Raw genomic sequence first — 12155 nt, 5'->3', positions numbered from 1 at the left:
AGAGTATGTTTATGAAATAATTCATGCTTCTAAAGTAACCCAAGAGGCTTGAGTACTCTTAATAAGCTTTGTGTATTGGTATGCATTAAATTACAGAAAATATACAAATCTTTTGGCTCTTACAACACACATTCAGCTTAGACTATTTCTTTTTAAAAGTTTATGGGGTTTTCACATTCTTCTCCTCCTATCCCTTTACTCATTAATACTATGTGCTTGAGGCTTCTTTAAGCAAGGTGAGAGAATAATCTGCTCACTTCTAATTAATTTCAATGGGAACTGTGTGGCTAAACACTTTAGTTTGAAAATACCAACCATTTTTCCACCTCCACAAACTTTCATCTCTGGTTAAAGAGACTTTGTCCAAACCTTTCAACATCTCTGTACTTGCGTAAGTAGCTCTACAGGGTGAAGAGCAACAAGAAACAGATCCAAAAGGACCTAAGAAGATTAAGATTTTATGGGTGGCATAAGTGTTTTTGTTTATGCATCTTATCTAAATGTGATTGCACCACTTGACTTTTTTCTACGGCACTTTTATTCTGGAAGTTGCCAGCAGGAACTAAGCATGTTTTTAATCCTTGAAGAAAGGTCAGAGTGGATTGCAATTCATTTAAGTATTTTAAAAATAAAACAACCACATAACAACATATCATCCACTTATGCAGTAATGTCAGCACATTAATTTTTTCTCAGTAATTTTCATGTCTTCATGATTTTATTGTTTCTTCCTCCACATTTATTATTTTCATCCCAACTTCCAGGTCTAAAAGGAGACAGTGTAGTTCTGATCCATGCTTCATTAACATTCAGTAGGAGGGTGAATCAGCCATCAAAACTGAGGATCCCAAACATCTCATAGTCTGGATGAGTGTCTTTATCTGAGCGGCAGAAGTAGGGAAGGTTTTGCCGCAGCTTGGCAGGCGTTTTTGCTGTGTCATTTCTGGTATGAGCCACTGTTACATCTTGAAGCCTCCCTGAGACAACTGTTGCAGCTTGGAGCTAGGATTTAAATATTCTCTTCTGATGAATGGATTCTGTTTTTTTCCTTTTATGGGGAAAAATTTCAAAAGTGTCTGAGTAATGTAGAAGCCTAAATCCTATCGAATGTCACTTAGAATAAAATTATCAAAAGCTCTTTTATTCTTAGAGCTTACACTTGTCAGATGCACAATCTGCCATGGCTGTCACAAATCATCTCTTCTAGATCCATTTTCACTTCTAATTTTCTAATAAAAAAAGAGTAACTTAAAAGATCAGAGAAGTAGAATATAGTCCGTTTTATTTAATGCAGGGGTAGACTGGATGGGATATAGTGAGTTTTTCTAGGTAGATTGTGCACAGCCATTCATCTCTAATACTTTAAAAGATATTCTTTTGGGCCACTTGACCTTTTTGTTATGCAGATATTCTTGCAAGAGTATAGCAGTAAATTGAATTTTACCTTGACACTCCTGCTCCATTCTGGCAAAATGACACAAAATCCATAGTGTACCCATTAGTGTCAGACTAACACATACTTGTTGCTGCAGGTTTTACTGTTATTGCTATTCCTCTCGGGGTCGGCTGCTTGTTCTCTGCCCCCGAGGTGAGTTGGGTGGTCCAGGGAGCGACCCCAGGCTCTGAAGAATGAGACTGGACTCTTTGCTGTTCGGTCTTCAGGTTGTTTATTAAGTCTTATCTACAAAATTTTCTTCCTGGCAGACAGAGGTCTGACCAGCAAGGCAGCCACGATGCTCTCCGACTGCCCCCAAGGCTGCTCCGTCTCTTATACCACAAATTACGTATATCATATTTACCTTTACCTTCCAATACTTATCACCCATGTTGGACAGTGCACTCCTTCCCCAAACCAATCCCTGAGTGCCAACACCACAGCAGAAGATGGAGAACAAGAAGAAGAAGGAAGAAGGATGAGACACGCCCTGCTCCCTCCATCTTGTCCCCATTACCTTTATACAAAATTTTTTAAAACTTATATTTTCACCCTGTGTACACCTTATAAAAACACCCTTTAAACCTGTGACACCTTCCAGCCCTCATACCAAACTGGCAATTCATTTGCAGGATCAAAATCCAGCCACCAAGTGTTCTGGGCATCATGCCAAGATCTCCGAGCCCCCTGACGGGGTTTCGGCTCTCGACGTGGTCTCGGGGGACTCCTCACATCCGGAGTGATGTGCAGAGTTCCCACATATTCCCTCAGCTCTCCTTTGCACCCCAAGGTACATGCTTAAAAATATGTGCACTTCATGACTCATAAGATATATTTGGCCTGTGCATAGATACAAACAGGTAGAACGAAAAATGATGGTTAAAATGGCCTGTGGCAATGTGCTTAGAGAACAGCCTCCTACTGACCTATGTCTGCAACTCTGTGACCTCCGGAGGTGCCACAACCTCTGGATTAGACATGTACTGTGTCCCCTCTGCAGGGACCTCCTGGGCCCTGCAGCCCTTTCAGGACAGACCAGAGCTGTGCTCCCAGTAGTTTAACTACAAACTTCCCATCTTTTCATTGTGACCTCTTTGTTGAAATCTTCCTAACTTGTAGAAAGTAGAAATACTTTCTTTGGGGAATTCACTTTGTCAGATACAAATACAGTGGTAGATTGCAAGGACCATAGACAATGTGCAACCTTTTACAGTGAGATTAATCTCTCACATTTGTAGTAAGATTTTGATTGTTTATAGATTGTGGCATTAAAAAGTTCTGCTTCTTCTTCTATATTGCCTAAAAACTCTGTTTTCAACTTAAATATTTTTCTGTTGGTCAATATTCTGAAACTTACATATTTAGCATTGCCCAGCAAATATTAGTGCCTGCATATTTATTAATAACTTATTGTAGTGAATTTCTATTTATTGGTTCAGTCTCCTCATGTGACCAAATGCTCTCTCTCTATTGTTTATTGTGCCATTTTCTTCACATCATCTTTTAATTCTATCAGTTTGGGCAAAAGTCACTCTGAGAAGTTTTACTGGAAAGATTTGATACCACAATATTTTCAGAAAAGGTGATATAACACACAAGAAATGTTTTATAAAGAGATTAGGAAAGAACTTCTAATACTCTGGAAAACATTATGGATTTCTTGACTCATACCTGTATACCTGAGATGTTTCAAAACAAAACCAGTAGTATAATTCCTTAATAATTAATAAGTTATTATTTGTGAAATAAGTCATATACAATAGTATAGAAATAGTACAACAGTACTATTTCTTACAATAATAAGATATAATGAGTTAAATCTGAACACTGTTTCTTTTGTTGTTTAATGAGAGCTGAGAATCTCACTGGGAGTGGTAGATTGTGAGCATATCTGCACCAAATAACAAAATTCATGTATTCAAATAAATGAATACGAACTGGCGTAGGACTAGCTAAGAATCTGATTTCTTTGTACAAGTCTAGTTTCTGCACACAAACATGCTGATTTCTTTTTTCTTTTTTTTTTTTAATGCAGAAAGCAAGTGAACCAATTTAGAGATATACTCTTTAGCATTAGTATAAAGCATACACTACTCTCATAGTCTTGCAAATGTTGCATATGAATATAGGTGTTTTTATGATTTCATTTGGTTAAACTGTGAAGGAGGATAGCTGATTCTAGGTATATCATATTTAGAATTTAACTTATATTTTTCAGATTTTGATTTATAAATAGATTATATATTTCATCTAGAAGACAAATTTTTCTTCCCAGTTCACTTTCTTAAATTACTTTTGACATTCAATATAACGGTAAGGACATTCCATTCTGATTAACACTCAGCAGTAATTAACCCTTCCCCAGAAACAGTGTATGCAAACAGGACCAGTTAAGAATGTGTACAAACTTATTCATGCTTGAGAGCAGATAGAAATAACTTACAGAAATTTAGTAAGTTAAGATGTATTTTAGTGTTTGGTAAATATGTTATTAATATTTTGTTAGCAATGCAAGATCAACCATTTGTGAAGACTTTCAATGTCAAAAAAAATTATTTACCTCGTTTATAATAAAAAAAATTTAGAACTATTTATTAAGTATTTATGCATACACTCTAAATACTAAAACTAGATCTTAATATGACAGATAGATAGGAAAATTGCATTCTTGTGACCACAAGAGAGAGATGGAAAGAACGTTGAGGCAATCCAGGACTCTCTCGAGCTCAATCTTTCTTTTCTGGACAGAAATGTACAGCAACAAAGACATGTATATGGAATGATAGCTAATCCTAGCTAGATCACATTGTGACTTCACCAAGAGATATTTACTGCAATGTCTACTGTACGTTTGGAATGAAATACAACATTTTCATCTATATCAAGGAGAAAATTTTCTAATATTTGTAGGTTTGCTCAACACTCCCTGGCCCTCCATCACTGCCAAAAAATCCCAAGATAAAGCACCAAAAAACCCAACTAAAGAAAACCCAAAAAACCCTAAAAAATCCACCAAAGGCCCCAAAATCACAAATAAAAAATCGAAATCAAAACCAAACCAACCAACCAACATCCTCCACTCCCCTGCCATAAAACAAACAAACAAACAACCCAACCAACCAGCCACAAAAAAAAAAAAAAAAAAAATAAACAAAAAAAACCACCACCCACAAAAATTTAAAAAACACCCATACAAAATAAACCACAATAAACCAAAAGATATGGGATACGGTATATGTGAGAAATCTTACCCTGGTCAGTATTTGATAGTAAATGGGTGAACAAGCAGAACTTCTTCCCTGTGGTACTCAGCAGAGAGCACAATGAGTGTGGTGGGCTGTGCGGGATTTTGTGGCATGTGAAGGCTAACCCCAGAGGAGCTAAACTGAGTAAGAGGATAGCTATTCTTGTTGGCATTCGGAGGCACCAGGTTCAAAACAGACAAAACCCCTCACTTTTTCTCACATGATTAAGTCTACAGCTCAAGTTCTCATGCAGTGGAGAAATGATAAATGGCTTTTTAGTGTATTTAATGGCTTTAAAATGTACATGAAGACATGTGTATAAACACCTCCTGAGTGCCTGTGGTATCTGGCAGTGCTAGAGAAGTACAATACTACAGTACTGTCTCTTCAGCCTCTTTCCCTTAGAATCTGGTCCTCATAAGAAACCCTGCTCTGAATGAATTTGCTGTTGACCATTTTTTTCCTCCATTACATTATATAAATTTGATTAATGGTTTAGCTGCTCAGCTATAAACAGCATGGAAGGCAGGACCTGCTGTTACAGGCCAGGTGCTGTACAGCAGCATTGGGATGGCACAGCTTCCTGGTCTTTTTTCCTCTCTTCTCATGCTGAATTCCCTTGTAAAATGATAGATTTTACAGCTACCTTTCCGAGGGTATTGTAATTTGACTCCTGTTGATAGCTGTTGGTAGCCTGTGGTTAGACCTACATATGCTTTGCCTTTAGAAACTCTTCAGGCCACACAATTGTAAAGCTTGGACCTGTTTCTGTTCTAAACACCTGAGAAATGCATTACTCCAGTGAGACAACATAGTACAACATAATTTTTGCCAGCTCACAGATTTCCTTCCAAATCCTAATAACCCCTCCTTTCCTGAAAAATTTTTGCCTCTCTGCTAGTAGACGGTATGCTGTGTTTTGAGGAAATTTTGTTTGGACATGGATAACAAACTGAAAAAAACCATGGTTAGTGTTTAGAATATCATAAATAAACTTAGCTGCTGCACTAGCATACAAAATCACTCTGTTGTAACTGTAGTAAATGAAGTTCTAAAGTTTAGTTCATATAAACGAATTTCTTAATAAAGAAAAAATTTATTAATTTACTAATGTATTTATTAATAAATAAATGATGTATTAATTTATTTTCTTTATCCTGTCCCATATAAAATTAAGTCTGTTAACCCAGCTCCTCCATGTTCACCATTAAACTGTGACTTCCTGTGCCACATCCACAAGCCTTTGGAACACTTCTAGGGGTGGTAATTCCACCACTTCCATGGACAGTCTGTTCCATGTGCCAGACTCTCTTTTCAGAATTCTTCATCTGGGATATGAAAATTTTCTGCCTGTTACAAGGTAGCTTGCTTTCTGAGATTTTTTTAAGATGCTGTTAATTTTTATACACTATTTTTCTACTCCATTATGTACTATCATCATGAGGAATGCCACTTGACATTCTAACAATCTTATGTGGAATATAATCTTAATCTTATCTGGTAAAGAAATATGTGAGGTAGAAACAATAACCACTCTGCCTAGCAGAGTCTGTGCAACTCAGTTTGGGTTTTGTTTCTCACTTAAGAGTGTGTATATATAGATTTTTTTTTTTTATGGTGTCTATTTCAAATAAGTCTTGTTGCCTTTTAGTATAGTTGAATGGGTAATATTTTTACTTCTTTAGTCCTTCTGATTTTGACAAGGTTATTTTTGTACTCTGATGAAGTAGTTTGGACCTGGAGCAGTGCATGCCATCATGTGATTATTGGATAAAGTAATTTTTTTTCTCTGTTTTTCTCCTTTTCTTTTTCACTAGTACTTTTTCACTAGTTAAAAGGCATGATTTTCCCATGTCTATAGTACAGCTCAGACCTCATCATTTTTTCCTTCCCATAGTCCTGTCATTATCCATCTAGGTCCAAAAATAAGAGTAGCTGGAGCTGGACTGCAACAGAGAATTACCACACTAGCCTTTCACCTCTAAGCCCCAATTCCACATACAGGTGTCAATTAGAATAGTTTTGCTCTCCCTCTTGCCCCATTTGTTCACAAAATGAAAGCTGCAGCGCTGCCTCACACAGCTGTCCATTTTCTCTCTCTGTTGTGGTGCAGGTGTTGGGATAAGAGAGGTGCTGTCCTGATCTGGAATTAAGTGCAGGACTCATGGCTGACGGGGACACTTCACTTCACTATCATTTTTCATGCTTATGAACTCAAAATTCTCTCTGTAGCTGGAAAGCAGTCCTCCTATTGGAATTAGGAAAGTGCTGTAACAACTTATTGTGTCTTGAAGTCTTTGTAGTAGAGAGTTGTTTTGGTTGGTTTTTGTTTTGTCATTTGTTTCTAAAGTCTCCATCTTGTGATGTGGTGTTCTTGTTACTGATCTGGAAGGTGATAGTCCCCAGGCAACTGCAACATGATATAACACATCTATTGCACATCTGCTGTTGTTCTAGCAGCTGAAGGTTATTACTGCTCCAGAAGACTAGTAGAGTACAATAAAAAATTATTTTCAGTTTAATTGTGTTTTTCTGCTTCTTTTAGTGAAAGAAGTATTCAGGTAGCAGGTTGAAAATCAACAAAGGAAGTAATTTTCATGTATCTCTGAAATGTGTAGTGCAACTCATTGCCATGGGCTATCATGGAGACAAAGATAGTTATAGGTTAGATTTAGCTAAGTTTATGAATCCTCATGGCTAGTAAATATGACTGGAATGTAACTCACAGTCAAGAAGATGTAACTGCTGAAAGATGCAATGGCATTCCAGGGTTTCTCCATTAATCTCCTGTTTCACATATGCTTCCTCATGTACCCTTCCTCCTAAAGAGGTGGTACTAGGGACATGTTTTTGTGATAGAGACAACTTTGGTCTGACCTGTTATGGTGATATTTTTCTTTTCATGTCTTCTGAGGTTTATTTTTTTAATCACAGCTGTTGTGAAAAATTGTATGAAGTAAAGCTTCTGAAAATTCCTAGGAAATTATTGATCTGTCTAAGAAATTTAGAATGGAAAGAGTTAATTTAGAGACATCAAAAATTTTTCCCAATAATAAACATAGACAAAATGTTTATAGGATCATTTCCTGTTTCCATTCTTGGTTTAGGTATCATAAGGATCTAAGGTAATTTAGTAACATTTTGTTGACTTGGTTTACCAGTTATGTCTCTTGGTGCTATATGACCTGCATCCCAAAACCTGGAATACAATACTAGAAAAGGTTATTATGCAAATTCTGGTTTTAATATATTATGATATTTTTTGATATTTATTCCTACTTAACACCTTAGTTTTTGCTTTTATCTAATTCTGAACAGAAATGGCAACATATTAATAGTTTTAAAAATGGCTTTGTTAAAGGCATTTTTGTTCCATGAAAAGCACCTTGTCTTTCCACAGGTTTACCTAAGCTAATTTTACACTTCTTTTTTTCATAATTGTCGCTGTCTCAGACCAGTGCATTAAACTTCCCCAAAACTATTATTGTCAGGTAGCCTAAGAAGCTTTATTACTTCAATTTTTAAAATTACACAAAGTGGTATGATCTCAGAGTTGTTCAACCAGCTACACTTTAAAACTCTCATTTTCAGTGACTTACAATGTTATCAATTCATTACATATAATTTTACTCCTCATTTAGTTGTATGCTTAGAGACAAAACTGTGCATATTGTCTAGTTTAAGAAATGCAATTTACTAGTTAAAAAGTTGTAAATTGTGTTCACTATCATTTATTGTGTTCTCTTTCTTAGTGCACTTGATTTAAGGTCTTTCCCTCTATTACTGGTTTATGCAGCTTAAGTAAATATATCCCACTGCTAAGTAAGACAGAAGACAAAAAGAAGTAAGACCTGACAAAAAGAAGGACAAGGTACTCAAAAATATTTTACCTCAGTGTTCAGTGATAATCTCTCTTCCCACAGCTCTCAAACCCTTGAATGTCAAGGCAGGGATTTGGGGGATTAATTCCTTCCCACTATAAGTGGAATGAAATTCAAGACTGCCTGAGGAATACAGAAGTCCATGGGACCCGGTGAGATGCACCCTAGAGTCCTGATGATGTAGTTGCCAAGTTCCTTATCATATTAGAAAACTTGCGGCAATCAGGTGAAGTCACCCATGACTGAAAACAGGGGAAAATCATGTTCATTTTAAAAAGAGTTTAAAAAGGAGAACCCTTAGAAGTATTGACCAGTCATTTTTACCTCCATGCCCAGTAGGATCATGCAACCGATCCTCATGGAAGATATGCTGAAAGAAAAGTAGCTGATTAGAGACAGCCAACACGGTTTCACCAAGGTCAAGTTGTGCCTTATTAATCTACAGGTCTTCTACAATGAAATGACTGCATCAGTGGACAAGGGGACAGCTGTGGATGTCATTTACCTAGACTTCTGTAAAGTTTTTGACATGTTCCCATGGACCATACATACCTATAAATAGGTGAAATATGGGTTTAATGGATGGACTGCTAGAAGAATAAGATACTGGCTGGATGGCCTTTTTTAATATGTTGCAGTCAATGGCTCAGTGTTCAAGTAGAAACCAGGAGCAAATAGTCTTTCAAGAACAAATAGGCCTTCAAGATTCTGTACTGGGACTAATACTTTTTAATATCTTCATCAATTGCATACAAAGTGGGATTGAACATACCCTCAGAAATCTTCAGCAGATGGCGCCAAGATGAGGGGTGCTGCTGCTGTGCTGGAAGGAAGGTATGACTTCCAGAAAAACCTTAACAAGATGGAGAAGTGGGTCTATGTGAGCCTCATGAAGCTCAACAAGACCAAATGCAAGGTCCTGCACATGGGTCAGGGAGATTTCCAGTAAAAACGGCCAGGGGAAGTACAAATCAAGAGCAGCCCTGAGATGAAGGAGTTGAGGCTGCTGTTGGGTGAGATGCAGGACATGAGGTGTCAATGTGCACCTGCAGCCCAGAAAGTCAAATGTCTGCATCAAAAGAAGCGTGGACAGTGGGGCCAGACGTGTGATTCTCTACTCTGCTCCTCTACTCTTAGACCCCATCTGGAATACTACATCCACCTCTCCAGCATAAGGGTCTGCTGGAATTAGTCCAGAGTAGAACACAAAGGTGATCAGAAGACTGGACCACCACTGCTATGAAGACAAGCTGAGAGAATTGGGGTTCAGCCTGGAGAAAGGAAGGCTCTGGTGTGACCTTAGCCCTTTCCAGTGCCTAGAGACACTATGGGAGACCAGGAGAGGGACTTTTGTGAAGTGCATGGAGTGATAGGATAAGGGGTAATGGCTTTTAACTGAAAGAGGGGAGGTTTATATTAAAGTCTAGGATGAAACTCTTCTCTGTGTGGGTGGTGAGGCAGTAAAACAAGTTACCCAGAGAAGCTGTGGCTGCCCTGGCTGGAAGTGTTCAAGCCCAGGCAGGATGGGGTTATGAGCAACCCAATCTGGTGGAACGTGTTCCTGCCCATGGCAGTGGAGTTGGATTAGATGACCTTTAAACATCCCATACAACCCAAAATGTTCTTTGACTCTTTGGTTCTAAAACCGTTCTTAAAACCAAGAAGAAATACCAAAATAAAAAGTATTATCTTTTCAGTGAATATTTGTCTTTTATTGCTCTGTGGGCTTCAGTTAAACCCAAGAACTAGAACAACATAAGGCAATCCTTAGGAAAATCCTTACACATTTTTTAATTGACTGTTATAGGGTCTTTGGGCCAGTCAAGATTGGAAGATAGTGGCTTCTCCTCTTGTGACAACCATCGTCAACAGAGAAGTTATTCAAGCAATTTTTTGGGTCTACCTTAATAAAACTGAAAGGAGAGTAGATATTTGTTTGAGATTTGTGTGTTGTAATGTGTACTACATGTAATGACTTTTGAGTATTATTCTTATATTTACCGTGATATTATTATTATTTTTATTAGCAATAATATTATGGGTTGTTTGTATTATAAAAAGACAAAGATCACATGTAAAAAGCAATACATTGTATCTTTCCAATGGCATCCTGAAGGATATGAAGGGGACGAGGTTTTATTTAACAGTGTGATGGAGGAAGATGTCCAAGTAATCAGGATGTGAGGTGGTTTATGAGGATGAATAGATTAGACAGTATATTGGAAATTTTTCCTTAGGCAGGAAAAATCAGCACACTTAGTTAAAGTTTAGGATTGAAGCCTTAGGAGGAGGATCTAATGAAAAATGATGCCAGAGTTATCAGTATGAATAGCAGGACTGGGATGATTTCAACAGTCACTGAGAAGAGAATGATAAATCCAAGGTCTGAATTCAGGCACACATAATGTTTGTGGCTTGTTGGTTTTTTTAATTGTGAATTAATAAAATTAGATTGAGACCTGGATCATGATTATAAACTTCAAGTATTTGAGAAAAGAAAACTTCAAGTATTTGAAGAAAGATAATTCCAGTAATTCATACTTTGCAATAAAACAAAACAATAGCCATGAAATCCTGACATTTTAATTTTTAGGGAAAATTCCAATGATTTAGCGTGTTTGACTATGTATTGGTAAATTATGGGACAGCCATGTGGACAGATTTTCCTCACAGCTTTATTTGACCATGATAATGTTATGTTGAGAACTGGACATCCAGAAGGATGCAAACCTAGTCTTATGTCCCTGGAAACCTTTTGGAATCTGTTTGTACTTGACCATATCCTGAGCCAAAGATTGGTTCTGTTTGTTTGCATAATACACTTGATTACTTTCATTTGTGCTAAAACTGGTTTTCTAAATGCCTACTAGTTCTGAGGATGAAATAGCTATTAAATATTCTCTAAACATCCCAGTGTACTCTTATTGACTTCAGAGAGTTTTGTTGTATGATCCCCCATCTTGTTATTTTTAGGTTCTTTTATCCTGATATATTCCTAACTTACTATGCCTTTCCCCATTGAAAATTTTCCCTGCAATGGATCTTTTCTTTGTCCATAGTCCTACCCTGCTTTTTGATGGTTTTCTGAGTCACAGTGACTAGATTTGAAGTCGTATTCAAGATGTGAGTTTTTTCAGGATTTCATTAATAGTTTTCTGTTATGTTAGACATTTTCTACTTGATTCTCAGTCTAGTCTTAATTTTTAACACTTTTAATGCCTTCCAGCATTTTTAGAGAGCTCTTTCCCAAGAAAGACTAATGTAGAGCCAAGGAATAGGGATGTACATAAGGATTAGCTTTTTCCTCCTGTGGTGAGTCACAGAAATAATAGGGCCAAAGAGAGTCTGTCATTGATGGCATTAAAGATATTTATTGTGTGAAAAGGAATACAGATGAAGAGGAAAAGATAATTAAAGACTAGCAGAGCTCTTACCAAGGTGCAAGCATGACTGGGACTATCAAGGCTGGATTCAGATAAGATTAATTCTATTATACAATGAATGTAAAAACCTCATTAAATTTCCTTAGCACAGAAACAGAAAAGAGAGGTCATTGACTGTAAGAAGTAAAGGGAATGGGATTCTGTTATTTGC

This window comes from Camarhynchus parvulus, chromosome Z (genome assembly GCF_901933205.1).
Source record: "Camarhynchus parvulus chromosome Z, STF_HiC, whole genome shotgun sequence".
Classification (NCBI taxonomy): Eukaryota; Metazoa; Chordata; class Aves; order Passeriformes; family Thraupidae; genus Camarhynchus; species Camarhynchus parvulus.
Note: the sequence above shows the minus strand (reverse complement) of the source record.